Here is an 18,316-nt window from a genome sequence, read left to right on the forward strand (position 1 = left end):
TACAGAAAAAGAAAGGACAGAAACATTAATATAATTTTTCTAAAAGGAAGAAATCCATTATTTTGGATTGGTTTTATTCTATATGTATTACAACAAGCCAGTTATGTGATTACTACTATTCCATTCAAAAACAAAAATGTCCTCCTTCCTCCTGATGGATTGTGCATCATGGCACATAATACAGAGAGAAACTGAATTTAAACACATGATGACCATTGGCCAACAAGCTTTTGGCAAGCTATCAAATTCTCACAGTAGTCTTCTCATCTATAAAACATGGATAAAGCGATATTAAACATGACTATTTCCAAGGGGCTAGTCATATTTGTAAATTATTCCCCAATATAGCATAAAGTATGCTTAAAGCACTATCTTAGAATATAATTGGAAAATGTTACTCTTCATCTTTTATTTTTCCTTCATATACATTTTTCTTATTTATTGCTCTGCCAAACTCAGCACTGAATAAGGAAAAGACAGAAACACACTCATAATAGATAAAGATACAAGGAAGTTAAGTTAATCAACCAGCTCTCAGGCAAAGATGATCGAAGAGCGGGACATTTTGACTCTGTCCTGAGAAAAATTACCTAGAGGGGGAACTGGGGAAATACCTCTAACCCTCATTACTTGTTCCTATAAGAAGAGCATTTTTCATTAAACTAGTATATTCACACAATAGGCATGGGATCCAGACCCCCAATCAGAGAGGGAACAGTCCTGGGAACCCACTATAAAACAGAAATGTTTCTAAGGCTCAGGTGCAAACAATCTGGCTCTATTAAATGCTAACCTGGAACTCCTTAGAGGCAAAAGTTACAAAAAAAAAAAGTTTAAAAACTGACTCTTAACCTTTCTTCTTAGAGTACAGTAACGTAATGAAAACTTCACAGTAGAGCATTGGAAAATAAGCAGGAAAAAACAGAGACGGAGGCCAGCTTTCCTGCTCTGATAGCTGTGATTTAAAACCTTCAAGTATCCTGGGCAGGATGAGAACAGACCTTCTCTGAGTTTTAAGTGGCTTTTCTTGGACAGACTCGAGCTTTTCAAAACAAGCTGTTCAACACGAAATGGAGAGTAGAGTGGAGAACAAGAGAGATAACAGGCCTGGAGTAAATAGATAGGGACCGCTGTCTGGAGAAGCACCCGCTTCAGTCCTATCTCAGCAGGAAACCACAACTCCCAAGTTCCCATGATCTTTGTAGAAAAATAACTCTTCAACAGCATAGCGTATGCTTTTATGGTGATGATTTTGTTTAGGTTCTTAAGCCCTCTTGAAGCTTGAATATTTATGATTTTTCTGACAGACACAAGGGACGACTTGTCACATGATTTGGAAATTTAAGAGTTCAAAACGAACACAATCAGAGCTGCACTGTGATCTTAGGTGAACACTCGCCTCTTTGCGCAGTTTCTTTGCAGAAGTAAATACAAGGAGCTACAATATTATATAGGGATTTCTGAGTACTGAGTAGGCATCGTTTGTTTACATTTTAATCACCTCTTTGATTTGGATATAATTTCCTCTAGCTCCAAGGGGATGAAGTAGGAAAATCATCCTATCTTCTTTTCCTTCTTGACATGGTGAGATTATATCACAAGAATTAAATGTGAGTGTCTTAATGACTAGACTGTTGGGTCTATTAAAACTCTCTCTTATCTCTTTATAGATGATGCAAAGGCCTGACTTGGGGCAATACTAGCTTAAAATACAACATCTTTATATTTCATTATTATATTTCGTGCTCAGTCAAGGTGTGAAACATACCTAGGCATTCTGGGGCATGCCTGTGGTCCTAGGATTTAGGAAGATGAAACATGAGGATTATGAGTGGAGAGCAGCCTTGCTTAGCTACACAATAAAACCCCAAAACTCCTGACCGTAGTACAGTGAATTAGAAATAACAAGAAGTTACTTTTGAGTTTGATTTTTAAGAAAATACAAAATAACTAGATACTCCGGAGGAGAGATTTGCTAATATGACTTATTTTAAGATCAAGGCAAGTAATTCTAATGCACAGGAGAGTATCATATTGGTTAATTCTTTCTAAGTCTGTATTGTCCCATTGGTGATACTGGGCCATAAAATGCTGCTGTCAGCAAACTGTGGACAGCTGTATGAGTTACTTTCTGTTGCCATGTTAAACCACCAAGGCAACTTATAGAAGAGACAGTTTCTTTGCCCTTGTTGTTCCAGAGGCGTTAGAGTGAAGCATAGTGAGAATCATGACAGAAAGCCGAGAGTTCAGATCTTAAACTGCAAGCATGAAGCAGAGAGAGCAAACTGCAAGGTGAGGTCTTAAGCTCTCAAAGCCTACTCCCAGTGACCACTTCCCCAGCAAGGCCACACCTCCAAACCTCCCCCAAACACTGCTGCCAACTGGGGAACCAGTGCTCAAATACCCAACCACCACAACAGACCTAGCCATAGAGCTGAAAATTTGAGGCAGTGTGGTCCATGTTTTCTGGCCTTGCCAGTTGATTTGTAACAGAAAATTTTTAACTCTGCCCCAAAAATATCGACATAGCCAGAGACATGTAAACAAATGGATGTAGTCGTATTATAATAAAACATGACTTATATATAACAATTTAAGTTTTATATAACTTTTGCATTTCACAAAACATTTTCTTTGGCTTTTCCTTCCTAGCCTATCATATGGTTTAGGAACCAAACATATGGAAGATTTAGCCTGTAGGTTATATTGCTAATTCTGGTACAAAGCAAAGGACATGAGTGATATAGCTAAAAAAAATATTGATATGAATTAGATAAATCACAAAAATACTCTAAACTTTTGCTGTTTACACTGTCTGCTTATAAAGAGATAAAAGTCCTAAGAGTAAAGACAACTTCATGTTGAGGAAATGACTCAACTAGTAAACTACTTTGGGATGTGATATCAGATATTCAGTGCCCATATAAGCAAAGCCAGGCTCATCAGTGTGCACCTGTAATCCTGATGCTAGGGAGGAGACCAGAGTGTAAGCGGAGGCTGCTCGTTCATTTCCAGGCTGCCCAGACCTACCTGAATATTTACACACAAACTATATTAATTACAACACTGTTTGGCTGATGACTTAGGCATATTTCTAGCTCTTACATCATAAATGAACCCATTTCTATTAATCTGTGTATCACCACAAGGTTGTGGCCTACTGGTAAGGTTCTGGCATCTTTCTCCTTTGGCAGCTACATGGAGTCTGCCTGACTCTGCCTACTCTCTATATATATCTCTGTTCAGATTTCCCACTTGGCTTTACTCTGCTAAGTCGTCGGTCCAAACAGCTTTATTTATCAACCAAGAAAAGCAACACAGAATATAATACAGAAGGGCATCCACATCACAAGAGGATCCCTAGGACTTGGCTTACCAGTCTAGCTCAATCGGAGAGCTCCAGGTTTAGTGAAAGTAAGGTGGAGAGCAATTGATGAAGAACCCTGACTTTGCTGGCTACTTTCACCCTCACTTGTGCACAGGTAAACACATAAATAATTTAGCTGGGAAGTGGTGGCGCACACCTTTAATCCCAGCACTTGGGAGGCAGAAGCAGGCAGATCTCTATGAGTTTGAGGCGAGCCTGATCTACAAGAGCTAGTTCCAGGACAGGCTCCAAAGTTACAGAGAAACCCTGTCTCAAAAAACAAAAAAAAAATCAAGCTATTAAACAATAAACATACATAATAGTTGTTAGTTGTTATATTTACATACATTTTGCTGCATATATAAGCTTATCAGTAAAAATTCAAATGCATACAAGGCAGTAAAATGTGTTGACTTATGAAGGTGATAAACTATGTACATAAGGTATAAAATCTACATAGGTCCAAGAATAAGTTTTCTTTCAATACTGTTATCTAACAGATATTTGTCAGTGATATTAAGTTCACCATTACTCTAAATGATAAAAACACACAATATTTAACAGAAATAAGAAAAATTTCTGACAGCCATGGTCTAAAATAGCTATATGATTCTTTAGGGTATGAAAAGCCTTCTTTGGCATGATGAAAATAATCTCACCACTTCATATAAGTCAAACTGCTATGCTCTGAAGACACTTGTCTCAGCTATACAAATGGAACAATAAATGCCTTCTTGCATCATCCTTCGGTGAAAACTGATGGGAAAGCATTAAAGATTGGCTTGAATATGAGATGAATGATTGGTACCCAGAAGGTGTTATTGTGGATAGGTAGAACAGTTAAGAGGTAGAACCTATTCGAAGGAAGTAGGTCACTCAAAGGGATACACTTGAAAGTTATACCAGGTCCCTGGCCCTGATCGTATGCTGTATTTCCTTGCCACCATACAATTAAGAAGGCCCTCTGCCCGAGACTCCCCACCCCACTATGATATTCTGCTCAAGGACCTGATCACAAACAACCATTGATTGAACAGTCTGAAACCATGAACTCGAATTTTCTTCTTTAAGCTGTTGCCATCAGCTGATTGGTCATGGCGGTTAAAAGTCTGACTAGCAGAGTTTGTATCCATGAGGGTGTCCGACAGGAATCCTAGAGCACAGGGAGAATGCTTAATTTTCAACTGGTATAAGTTAACTAAGGGTAGGATGTGATAACTAGACAGAATCTCGTTCTCAATATCAGCATATGGAAACGCTGGAAGCTTCTAAATGCTTGCACTACAGATAATCTTGGTGAAAGTGGGCCAGTTTATTAGTAGTTTTTCAGGTTGAGTTGACAAAAGCAAAACAGCCAACAGAAGCTGAAGCACAATTAATAAAATCTCAGCGACAGATACTGGGGTTCAACCTGGAAAGCAAAGCAGTCAGCCACTGACTCTTACCTCGACCGCAGTTTGAAAATGGTGATCCTGCCTCCAGGAAACGTCAGAATGAGACTGAGACCATGAGCTGTCTCCTCTATTTTATATTTCTCTCTACAGCTGGGGTTAAAGGCATGCACCACCCAGTTTCTATGGGGAACTAGTATGGCTACTGGGATTAAGGGTGTGTGTCACCACTGTCTGTAAGGCTGATCAGTGGGGCTGCTTCACTCTCTGATTTCCAGGCAAGCTTTATTTATTAAAATACAAATGAAACACCACTGCAAGAAGCAACTGAAGGAAAGGTGTAGTTTGGCTCAGAGTTCAGGTCATGGTAACAGGAGCTGGTGGCATCTGGTTTACATTGCAGCCATTCAAGTTGCAGGGAGAGAATGATGCTGATGCCAAGCTAATATCTCATTTTATTGAGTCTAGAATTCTAGCTCATAGTATGGTATCACCCACATTCAGCTTAGAGCTCTCCTATTCAATTAACTGTTCCTGGAAAGCATCCTCATAGACACCCTCAGAGGTGTGAGTCCATACAGATTCTAAACTCAGGCTGACAAGATTAAATATAAAAGTCAGCAATGTTCATTTTGAAGCATTCCTTGGTATCATTTTCTACATTTCAGATTTTACAAACTACTAACTTTAATCAGGAATATTTTTAATTAGTTCACTAGGATCTCTTGACTACTTAATGTTGTATAAGGAATTTTCGTCTCCAGAATCACATTCTATCTGTAACACACTTTAGCATTTTAGAATACACTATTGCCTATTGTAAGCTTCTATTCTCTACTTAGGGAGAGAATCTTTACATAGTAAAATCATATATTACAGTCTTTGGTAGACCCTGGGTGGCTTGGGAATACAAAGAAGGAAATATTTATGGGGTGCTGGTTTGACAATATCCATAGAAACAACTGACTTGAACTGAAAAGGAAACAGGATGAAAACTTCCATAGGCTTTTGTCCCCTCAAGTTTACCTACTTATTTAATGCATAACTCTTATTTGTCAGTCTCTAGGCCAGGAATCTCTGGGGTTTGTTATGTTTTGAGATGGGATATGGCTATGACATCTAGGTGTGTCTTAAAATCATTATCCTTCTGCCTCAGCTTCCCAAGGACTGAAATCACTGGTATGTGGCACCACACCTGGCTTGCACAATCTTCTCTCTCTGGGATTCAGGGAGAAAAAAAGAAAATCACTAAAAAACACCAGTCAAAAGGCATAGTTGTCAAGATCCTTCCAGAGTCCTCTGGAAATAGCAATTTCCTCTGGTTTATCTAAGGTTTAAAAAGGCAGACTGTTCCACATGGTATTCTTGGGCAGGATCATAAAAAGTGAATGGTGCTTGCCTTTCAAATAAAAGCACGAGAAAATTGGGCTAAATTCTAGTGCCAGAGTACATGGGTTTAAATGAGAGCCCTTCAGGTGGGTATGATAATTATGGTTCCCAACAGAGGAAGAAGTCAGGTTAAAAGATATTCTCTATGTGAGCCTTTCATGAGTCTCAAATGTGTCACTAGAGACAAATATTTAAGTCTACAGATATATCTTGTAACTATATTGCTGTAAAATTGCTCTAGTTAAAAAAGTTTCAAACATTCTTTAACTACTGTGATGCTCAATGGTTATATATATATATATATATATATATATATATAGAGAGAGAGAGAGAGAGAGAGAGAGAGTACACACACACACACACGTGTGTGTGGGCAGAACACTCCACAGCTCAGATTAGAGCGCTCTGGGAAAACTTAAATCACATATAAACTCCTTACTACCAGCCAAAGACGTCTGACCTTTCCATTGAGATGCTTGAAAGGAAAAAGAATACTTTTTTCCAGACAGTTGTTATAGACTTACTTACTGTTCTGCATTAAACTCTCTGCATTTTATTTATGTAATTTTCAAAAAGACAGACTGTCTCACTTAGGGTTACTGTTGCTGTGATGAAACACCATGACCCATAGCACCTTGGAGAGGAAGGGTTCATTTGGCTTACATATCCTGACACAGTCCACTGAAAGAAGTCAAGGCAGGAACTCAAACTAGGCAGGAACAGGGAGGCAGGACCTGATGGAGAGGCCATGGAAGGTGCTGCTTACTAACTTGCTCCTCAGGGCTTACTCAACCTGCTTCCTTATAGAACTCAGGACCACCAACCCAGGAATGGCACTACCCACAATGAGCTGGGCCCTCCCCCTTCAACCACTAATTAAGACAATGCTCACAGGCTTGCCTGCAGCCCATCTCAAGGAGCCATTTTCTCAACTGAGGATCCCTCCTCTGAGACGACTCCAGCTTATGTTAAGTTGACATCAAACTAGGCAGCAAAGAGCTAAACAAAGTTACACTGTCAAATGAGTAAATGAATGAATGGGCTTTTAGAAACCAGTACAAAAACATTTCAGATGATGTTCAGAAACACTGTGTCCACTCTGCGGTAGTAAATAATGAGTCTTGCCAATTAGTGGTGAGAACAAAGTCCTGAGAAAGCATCAGGCCAGTTGGTGAGTCACCAGGGAAACACCTGTGTGCAGGAGGATTTAAAAGTAACATGGTTTGTCAAAAAAGCATCAATTTCCTTACCATAAATCATACTACAATGAGTGCATTTTAGCAATAAACATTAAAATCAGGCAATGATAATATAAAAATAGAAGTTATGTGGTAAATTTCATAAAATGGTATATTCTGCTTCTTTATCCCAAATACACTAGCAAAAGTGATCTACCTCTATTACATTAATACTGCATTATATATAATATATACTATACATTAACATAACTTAATAACATAATAACCTTCTGTTGTGTTAATCCTACATCTACAAAAGTGCCATACTTCTTAGAAGTAACATAAAACTGAAGGATCAATTCTTAAATAGGGTTTTTTTTTTGCATTTAACTTCTTGTGTGTGCATATAGATATGTATATGCATGCATGCACAGATCACGGAGAGGGTATGGGGGTGAGAAGACAATTTGCAGATCCATCTCTACCAGAGGAGTTCTGGGGAATCAGACTCAGAACATCAGATTTGGTGTCAAGTACTTTTACCCACTGAGCCGCCTTGCCAGCTTTCCATATGTGTTTCAGCAACAGTTCCAAATATATATAAATTTTCTTCAGCTACTCCAGATTTTTATTTCCATATTTATGACAATAATTAGGAGAAATGTCTTCAGTATTAGTCTAAAATAATGGGTTTAATCAGTTATTACATTGTATCACAGATGCACTCACTGGTCCAAACACCTTTAATGCATAGTCTTCCATATGCAAGTCAGTAATACCTAGCTACACATGACTGTAATAGAGAATGCTCCTGATTCCCTCATGTTAATGTGCACAGCAGGAGGGCAAACAAGCAGATCATTTTATTTTAAATGAGCATGTTCGGCGCTTAGGCAGTCTTGACAAACCCATGTCAGACACAAAGATTAAAATGATTTAATACCTATATGTGCGTGCATGTGCACAGCCTTGCCTCTGCTTGCATGTAATAGAATCCAAACTCAAGACGAGAACTAAGAATGCAGCTAGAGCTAGGCAGCTTCCAATGCTGTGCCTCTAAGTTGTGCCACTGAGATCCCTGCTCTCTCCTCCTCTGCTGTGCCTCTAAGCTGTGCTACTGAGATCCCTGCTCTCTCCTCGATTCCCTTTCGCAAGTTTTCTCTACTCTTCCTCTTTGCATGGGTTTCCTCTGGTCTTGGGTCTACTTGTGACAAAACAAAAATGCCCATAATTTTTAAGTTAACATTTTGAGTTACCACGTAATAAAAAGCCACCCTGTCAGAGTGGCAAATCTAGTATTTCCGAGAAAGGACCACTTTGGATAAAGGTCAACAAACGTCTGACTCCAGACCAGTATTTCAGAAAGTGAGATCTGTTATTTACGACAAACTTCTTGAAATTCTAATTTTTTATTTTACTTTAGTTATCATCAACATCACCATCAGGTGCTGTCGCTTTCAAGGCAGGCTTTCACTATGTGGCTCTGGCTGTCCTGAAACACACTATGCAGACTAGACTGGCATCTATCTCACAGAGATCTTCTGCTTCTGCCTATGGGCTGATTTCATTTTTACCACACTCGATCTCAAATTAGTCAGAGGGGTCCAGAAACATTAGCCTCCATATAAAAGGAACATAAAGCAGTTACCAACATATCAGTTTGTTATTTTTTTAAATTTACTTTGGCTATTGCTGATTGGTTTCTCTCTCTCTCTCTCTCTCTCTCTCTCTCTCTCGTTTTTCTCTACATTGAGCTAATACAACACAGGTATGAAGCTAGATGGCTCATTAACTTTACCTGAAGAGTAAGATGAAATGAGCTTTGGTGAACTTCTACCTCCCAACTCTATGTTTAGACTGTGGAAACCAGCGTTCTGGGATAATTTTATTCCCAGTGTCTACCTATCCCACCAGCGTGCAAATGCAAGAAAATAATATTAATGTGCTCCCAGAAAAGAAAAAATATGCATAATCTGAATCTAAATGATTCCATAAAAACATTGCTCATATAGGATCCTATCTCACTTGACACTTGTTCAGTCTTAGTCTTTCAAAGGTCATTTGTCAAATGATGACATTATCAGATATTTGTGCAGGATGTCATCATGCCATAATGCCACCTATGATAAAATTATATTTTGACAGATGACTTTTAATTTTTTTCAAACTTTCAACATGCTATACAACAGAATTCACGTTGCGAGTACTATTTAATATCATCTACAGTCAAGTCTTTGGTGTCAGCTTAATGCACGGAAGAAAGAACAAATGTCAATGTGTCTTTCTCCATGTTGATTTCCCTAAGGTTTGTTAAATTACTCATAAAATCAGGCAATCTAGTGGAATCCAGTGTTTCCTAATGTTATAAAATATAATGCCTCTTGTTTTTGCTTCAAGAGAACTTTTACTTCATAGAGATGCTTATTTTGTCACAGTTGGATGTCACTTCAGACTCATTCAACTACTAAAACCATGTAATTGCATATATTGTTTACCCAACTAACACTTATTAAATATTTACTAACTTACTACAAACTGTCATTTATATTTGTTGTAATTATTTAATCTGGATGACAGCCTTCTGAGACAGGAATTCTTGTCATTTAGTTTTTGAAGATATTGAGATGTAAAAAAAAGAAAAATAGGGCTACAGAGATGGTTCAGGTGATGAAACACTTTCTCCAGAAGCATAGAAACCAAAGTTCAAGCTCCAGGTTTCTCTTTGTAGAATAGGCGTATCATAAGAGGGATCTAAGCTACGGGAGAGGTAAAAGTTAATCAATCCCAGTATGCAGAAGTAGGAGGTGTAGGATTAATAAATCAAGGAGGCATTGTACCAAGCTGCCAGAATTCAGTAAAAAGAAGAGGAAACATTCAGGATCTAGAATTATGTATAGTCTTTAATAACGATGGGTAGGCCAAGCTGAATTAGCGGGTTGTCAAAGCCACACTGCATGGGTTCACCTCCTAATCATCTCAGCACACCAACCAGCTCCTTCCTATACTGGTCTATATGAGAGCAGCATGCAGAAACTAATAGACGGTTATTAGGGACAGAATCATAGATGCCTAACCCTATATCTCAGGGTGGGCTTTAGGGAAAGCAGGGTTGCAATACAGGCCAGGAAAAGGCATCGCGAAGTGAGAAAATCCAAGTATTAGAACCTCTAGACTCTCTGAACTCTAGGAAAGGGAGCAGATTCAGAATCCTGCCAGTGTTGCTGTTTGAGCCGATTCCCAGGGGTGCTTTCAAGGAATAAATCATACACATATCTTTATTGTCTTGCCACACATGTTTCTCATGCTTGGAAGGAAACCACAGAAATCAGAACTAATGGCTTGAGATGAAAAGCTAGAAAGGCGCGGCACATTCCTTCGAATCAACTTCACAGAGACGTTAGCTGGGCATGGAGGGTCATGCCTAGAAGCCCAGAATGGGGGAGGGGAGGAGCTAAGATAGGAGGAACACTGTAAATTCAGAGCTACTCTGAGCTAAACGGAGTTCCAGGCCAGCCTGGCTCTGGGGTGAGACCTGTCTCGAAACGCACGCATACACATACACACCACCACGATAAATATAACAATTGTCATGCCTCTAGTGAAAAGAAATACAAAGCACTGTGTTAAAGCAAAGAATGCACAGGGAACAAACAGCTTAACTGCTTTTAACCACTGTCAAAAGCTCAGTGTTACAAAGAAACAAAGAGATGTAGTGTAAGGCAGAGAAAATTGGCAGCAGGTCCCTGCATCTGTTTCAGGAAGAGCTTCAGTAATCTAAGAGGAGGATTTCCATAAGCATGGCAGTTGGGTTTCAGCGGATAGGGAAGGGAAAAGGCATTTTTGCAGGGAAGGTGTTTGGGAAAGTAGTCGAAGAGAAAGCCTCTCATGGTGGCCATAGGCTTAGGTTGTAATACAGGATTTCCTATTTAAGCATAAGGCATCTTACTCCATAGGCGGTCCTAGGCAAGACCAGAAATGAGAGGTACAGACTGTGTTGTCCTTGCCCGCATCTGGAAAGGTTCTTCTGGATGACCAACTATGCCACTGGTAAAGAGTGTTACTGATAACCACCCAGGACACTTGGACTAGAGGATGCCAACATGTTGACAACTCGTGTTCCGGGTGGCACCTAGGCACCAGATGGCTGCTTTCCAAGCTCTTTTTCCCTTCAGGTCCCTCATTGCTAGTATACACGGACAAGTCACATGCACCTCTCACAAGTGTCCCGGACTTGTCAACGTGTAGCTCTCCTTTCTGACTTTGCCTCCTTTGAAGTAAGACACCTGTGCATTAAAAAGGAGACTGTTGTGTGATGCTTTATTCCATGGGCTTTTGGGGGGCCCAACACCCAAATAAATCACACACAGAGGCTTAGTCTTAGGAATGCCCGGTCTTAGCTTGCCTTGTGTTTTGCCAGTCTTTCTTAAATTATCCCATCTACCTTTTTTCTCTGGGCTTTTCCTTTTCTTTCTTCTGTGTATCTTTCACTCTTACTCCATGGTTGACTGGGTAGCTGCGTGGTCTTGACCTCCTTCTCTTGTTCTCTCTTGCTCCTCCTCTTCCTCCTTTCTCCTTTTTTTTTTGAGTTTTCAAGACAGGGTTTCTCTGTAATTTTGGAGCCTAGAACTAGACTCTTGCAGACCAGGCTGGCCTCAAACTCAAAACATCGCCTGTCTCTGTCTCCTGAGTGCTGGGACTAAAGGCGTGCACCACTACAGCCAGGCTTCTCCTTCTATTTATACTCTCTGCCTGCCAGCCCTGCCTATCCTTGCTCCTGCTTCACTATTGGCGGTTCAGCTTTTTATTAGACCATTGGGTGTTTTAGACAGGCAAAGAATCACAGCTTCACAGAGTTAAACAAATGCAGCATAAACAAAAGTAACACATCTTTACGCCATTAAACAAATGTTTGACAGCAAAAACAAAAGTAACACAGCTTAAAATAATCTTCCCCACGAGCAGCCCAAAGATGAAAGATGTAAAGAAACGTGACACGAGGCCTTTTAAAATAATAACAACAGCTGTCCTGTGGTGGGCTGGGTACTTATGTACCCCCAAAGCTGCCTGTCTTGGAACAGTCGCTTCCAGATTCCCACACCTGGCTTTCTGATTTCTAAGTCAGTATAACTTTCTTTCCCCTCTTCTTCCCATCTTTCTTCTCTCACCAGCTGCTAAGATGCTAAACTTTCCTGTCCTGTTATTCTGCACGCTCTCTCCACCTGAGATAAAGGTTAAGCTAAAGGTGGATGGCCAAGAAATAAAGTGTCCATTATTCATTTTGTGGCCAGGCCCCTGCAATCTCCTTAGACTAGGCATTCTCCATCAACAAGGACATCTCCTAACACAGCAAGTGCTTGCTAACACTGGACAGAACTATTGCATATATATGAAATATATAAAATATGTGTCCTTAATTGCCCCATTATTCTAAAAAGTGACCCACTTTAGGGGAGCAATGACAAATATCTGTTCCTAGACAGATATCCCTTTCATCTTTAGACACATGGAATGTAAAATCAGGTAAGTTCAGATTTTAAATAATTTGTTGCTGAAAGAAATGGGTGCCAATTTCTGTTGCCTGTTTATTTTTTATTTTTGGTTTTTCGAGGCAGGGTTTCTCTGTAGCTTTGGTGCCTGTCCTGGAACTAGCTCTTGTAGACCAGGCTGGCCTCGAACTCTCAGAGATCTGCCTTCCTCTGCCTCCCGAGTGCTGAGATTAAAGGCGTGCGCCACCACTGCCCGGCTCTGTTTATCTTGCCCTTCATCCAGAATAACAGTCAGAGCCTCATGACATGGGCATGAAGAGCCCATGACGTAGGCACAAGTCCACCTTTGGGAGAGACATAGTCCCCCTACCCTGTGGCACAACTCGGAAGGAACTGAAATGTGACTGCCTTCCTCCCACTTCGGTTATCAGTGGCTGTGATGAGAAAAACATTTTGTATAAGTTCTTGGAACCACAAGACTTCCTAGGTCACCATTTACATGTCCTAATAGTCTAGTAAGGGTGCTGTGTGTCTAGTCTAAGGTTAGCAGAGCCACCTTCATGGCAGACAGGAGCAATGGGCTTAAGAAAGTAAGCTGAGAAAACCAGTTAAGCAATGAGCCCCAGGACAATAACTTGAGGGAGCTATGAAATCTAGTTGGAAGATAGATCAAACTTGATAGTAAGCTGCTGACCTTACGATGTATCCTGGGTGAGAAACAGATAACATACTCCATCTTCCCATATGCACCCCAAAGAAGAAACCTCCGAGCTTATCTAAAACAATACACCTCACCTTGCCAATCTCAGTTTGTCCTCTTTTCTTGCTTGGAGTTCACAAAGGTGGATAAATCAGAACCTGTATTCCTCTAGATCACCTGCAGTGAATCTCAGCGTTCTTCTCCCACTGCCTTACAAATCAAGCATCATTGGGAAATTCACCTAATCTCTCGGTGTTTCCTGATAGGTGATAGTACTATTTCATGATGGCGGTGTGATAACCAAATGGATGAATATAGGAAAAGTAGTCAGAACAAAGCCTGGCACACACTTATTAGTCTATAAGTCTGAGGTGCTATTATTTCTCATTGATTTGTTACCACCTAAATCTCTTCCTTTTTCTTCTCTCTCTCTCTCTCTCTCTCTCTCTCTCTCTCACACACACACACACACACACACACACACACACACACACACACACACAGAGTTGATCTCAAGGTGATGCAAACTTCTCTTAACCACTTCTGATGACAGAAAGAAGAAATAAAACACTGGCACGCAGCTTGAGGTTGAAGGTAGTTCCCTAGTCACAGGCAGGTCCTGATTCTGTGACAGGTACAGATGCTCAAGGACTGTGGACACCTGCTGTTCCTTTTTCAATAGATTGCCTAATGATTAGACATGCATGCACACGCACAAATGCACACTCCTTCCAAATGAACATAGATTTCAGAGTCAGAAGAAAAGAAACCACTAGTCACTTGCATATTAAGGATTCCACTAATGAAATTAATAGCTTTTGGTTACTTTGGAGTCTGCCCATAGTTTTACTGTGATAGTTTTAGCTGTACAACATAAATTCTGTTGCTTTTGGTTTCCATAATCTTTTATCCACATATCCCTTTATTCTCCTTCTCCTCTTGCCATATATGGATTGATTTATAGACAAGCAATACTTAGCTGGAAAGAAAATATAGAAGGTGGCCTGGGGGTCAAAGTCCTAAGTCCATACAGATTTTCAAAGAGAAGAAAACTACACTCCAGACAGAAGGACCCTTCCCAACATCGAGAGTTTCTGCTCATTGCCTTACTCTAATATGCCTGTGCCCTGTAAAAGCCATTTATGCCCCTGATGCCCCTGAGGAGAGAGAAAATCTCTGTTTCCCTCGGTGCTGGCCTTGAATAAATCAGCTTCATTACACTAATTTTCATCCCCTGGGCTTATGGACAAGTGACTAGACACATGAACTGTAGACTGGGGTAACAGGCAACCTTAGAATCTATAGCAGACACAAGTCACAAAGATGAACCAACATATACTCAACTGAAAGGTCACCACTATTGCGGAGCAGGGAGGAAGCAGGACTCTACGCTGTGGATGCTATGACATTATCTGTGTTGACGATGGTTCTGAAAAGGAGCAAGTCAACCCTGTGGGCAGAGAATTGTCTCTTGGTACAGACATGCTGTTCCTGTTCTCCGTCTTTGCAGATGTTTGTGGTTTGGGATAATTTCTTAGATAGTACTGCTATAAAATCTATTAGCTTAACTAGCAGTTAATACACCATGTCATTTTCAATGAACACACAAGCAGTATAAAACCTATAATGAAAAGATAAAGACGTATTCCGAAATCACCGAAAGAAACACATCCTAAGGTAATTTCTATTAGAGTAATGGGCAGCTCATAATGATGTAACATAACAGAAACCAAAATTTACTTCAAACTAAAACATGTTTGCTATAATTACAATCTAAGATCACAATCCCCTCATCTTGCAAATAACAATGGGGCAAGCATGTATGGACAAACCTGCTATAGGGGTCTAGAAGAAGCTTCACCTCCCCAGTGAGGCCTGGATGGAGGGAAGTACACTAATTGATGATTGTAAGCCCAGGAAACGGGCCTGTGACCATTGACCATACCGCACATCTTCCTTCAACCGATGACTAGATAATGAAAACGTGCACATGCTCAATGGACTTCTACTTAGCTGGAAAGAAAATTAAAGTCATGAAATCTGCAGGAAAACAAATTGAACTGGAAAATATCATACTTAGCGAGGTAACTCAGACCCTGGCCGACAAATGCCGCATAGTATCTCTTATTCCTCGGGCCTAGCTCTGAATATTTAGATGTGAGAAAATATCCTGCAGTAAACACAGAAGCCAGGAAAGTAAAAAGAGAAGGTGGTGGGGATGGGCGGGGCAGAACTCTGGAGAGGGGGAATCCTAGGACACAGGTGCCTTACAAAGAAAGCTGTGAAACACAGGGAGGGGGAGACCTTAAGTGGGGAGGAGGGAGAGAGGGTGATATGGAGGGAGAAGGAAGAGAAGAAATAAAAGGTTAAAGGGAAACATTTTGTTTCTTTTGTGTGTGTGGGGGGGGAGGGTCTGAGTCAAATTATGCCACATGGAGTAATGATGACCGCCCCCTGCCCCAGGTAGCAAAGACTATCTAAAAACACCCTCATCCTAGCTAGAGGGTGTCAAAACATGACTAAAGATATTTTGCAGTTTACAACATGCCGCCTTGACCAGTTCTCACCGTGGCCAACTCTGACATCTGTTCATCCTTGACCTGTGTTCAAAAGTGGGCTCCTTGCTGAAGCAGGAAAGGGCTCTCAAATAGGACAAAGTCCAGTAGCTAAGCAGTTCCAAAGGCTTCCTGGCCATCTTCCTCAATGTGTCTCTCTTGAGACTAAAGTTCCTCAGAAAACTTAACTTATGCTGAGCCCATAGGACAATGCTTACAAGTGCTCAGTAAGTAAACACTAGATGCATGTGTTTCTACACTGATGTGTGCAGATGCATGTGGACAGAAGGACAGCTGAAGGGGCTGGTTCTCTCCTTCCACCAATAGGGTCTCAGGGATCATACTCAGGTCATCAGCTTGGTGGCAAACACTCTTCCATGCTGAGCTATCTTGCTGCCCTAGTGAATAAATTTTTAACAAAAACCTATGTGCATGGCCTCTCTAGACTTACTGTTCCTATGTTTTACCCTTTGCCACCTTTTCCTACAATTTATTAAATTATAAACTAATTGGCAAGATTCTTTCCCATTGCATTGAACCATCACAATAATTTCGCATCATTTATTGAAATTCGAGGAGTCCAGGATCACCAAGTCAGGACTGAGAAATCACAGCTCCACGTAGTCATGCCAGTGAGGTTTAAGGACCTCTCGAAACACATCTTTTAACCTTCAAAATGATGATCTTCTTAGCTCGCGAAAGCAGAGCAGTGAACAGATGTACTCTGGAAAAAACAAAATTTGATCAGTATTGGTTAGAGAACAAAGGGATTCAGACCTGAGCGACTTCCACATTTGGCTGCTGCGTATCAATCACCGGTGACAGTAGCGGCTGCTCTGCGAAGGCAGAGAAGAGCTGTACTGATTTCCATTAGGCATGCTTCCACGAAAATAGATTAATTCTTAGTCATCAGAATCTGATTTGGGTTCCAGCTTACCAGGCTAATTTTCAGCCTATGGGAATAAAGTCATGGTAATTTTCCAATCATTTAATGAAGAAAAAAAAAGAAGCAAGCAAAGATAGAAGAAAAACACAACATCCAAAGGCTACCAAGGTCAAATATCCCAGGCCTCTCTGGCCCAGTCTCCATCATCAGAGTCCGGGCTACTTTGATAAGGGATAATTTCCCTTGTAATTAGAAGAAGATATTCTCAGACTATAGAATACTGTTGAGAAAGTGTCACCAGGACAGGGATGATGAAACCTTTCTTTCATTGCAGTCTAGCTGCTGTGGCTATAGTTCCCTATCATGGGAAGCAATGGTCCTGGGCTCTATTTACTTTCCAAAACATGAAGGATGCTCAGCATACGTTCTTAGGAATGAGTCTCCACTGCAGTGACTGTGCTATGGTCATAACTAAAATAGCTCAAACACTGTGTTCACTGAATCTACAGATACCTTCTTAAGATATTTTTTTTGCTAGTTACCAAACACAAAATAATGACTAGACCTTGAACTTGCTCTGGAGATTGGCCAGGCCATTGGGGAGGATCTGTGATAAGTACTGTAATATCAAGGGAAGTCCAAGGCTCTATGGAAACCCTGTGTCTAGGGAGGTCAGGGGAGGTTTCTAGAATCATAAGTCTTGGAAGGAGCATATGTAAGTATAAGCTTACTATAGCAGTATTTTCTCATCAGGACCACCAGCACACAAATAATGACACCGAGACTTATTATCAATTATTAAATTAGCCTATGCTTGTTCTCAACTAGCTCTTATAACTTAAATTAACCCTGTGAGACAGGAGTCTTGACCTCACTTCCTCTTCCTCCCGGCATTCTGCTCTGTTTACTCCTCCCACCTATCTCCTAACCAATGAGAGCCAAGCAGCTTCTTTTTATTTAACCAATGACCTTCCTCCATCAGTTAGGGTTTAGGGAGGGAATTCCAACAAGTAATGAAATTTGCCTGCATTTAATTTCCAATTGCTTTTAATACCCCTGATCCCCAAAGGTAGGAGTAAGATAAAAAACTGCATTAACAAGATACAATATACACATACTAAATGAAGGTCATAGGCTATGTTCACAGTTAAACATTCTGCTGCTAGTAAAAAAAATAAGTCACACTCTAGCCCTATACCAAAACATTCTGTAGACAAACCAATTTCTAGGAGGAACCCATTGTTATCTCCATAAAGGAACTGGAGCCTTAGTTGGATCCTTAGACTTTTGTTTGAGATAGAAACATATCTACTTCTCTATTCCTGAAATACAAGGTCTGGATATTAGCCACGCACGTTGACCAT

The sequence above is a fragment of the Microtus pennsylvanicus genome, chromosome 12 (assembly GCF_037038515.1).
Source record: "Microtus pennsylvanicus isolate mMicPen1 chromosome 12, mMicPen1.hap1, whole genome shotgun sequence".
NCBI lineage: Eukaryota > Metazoa > Chordata > Mammalia > Rodentia > Cricetidae > Microtus > Microtus pennsylvanicus.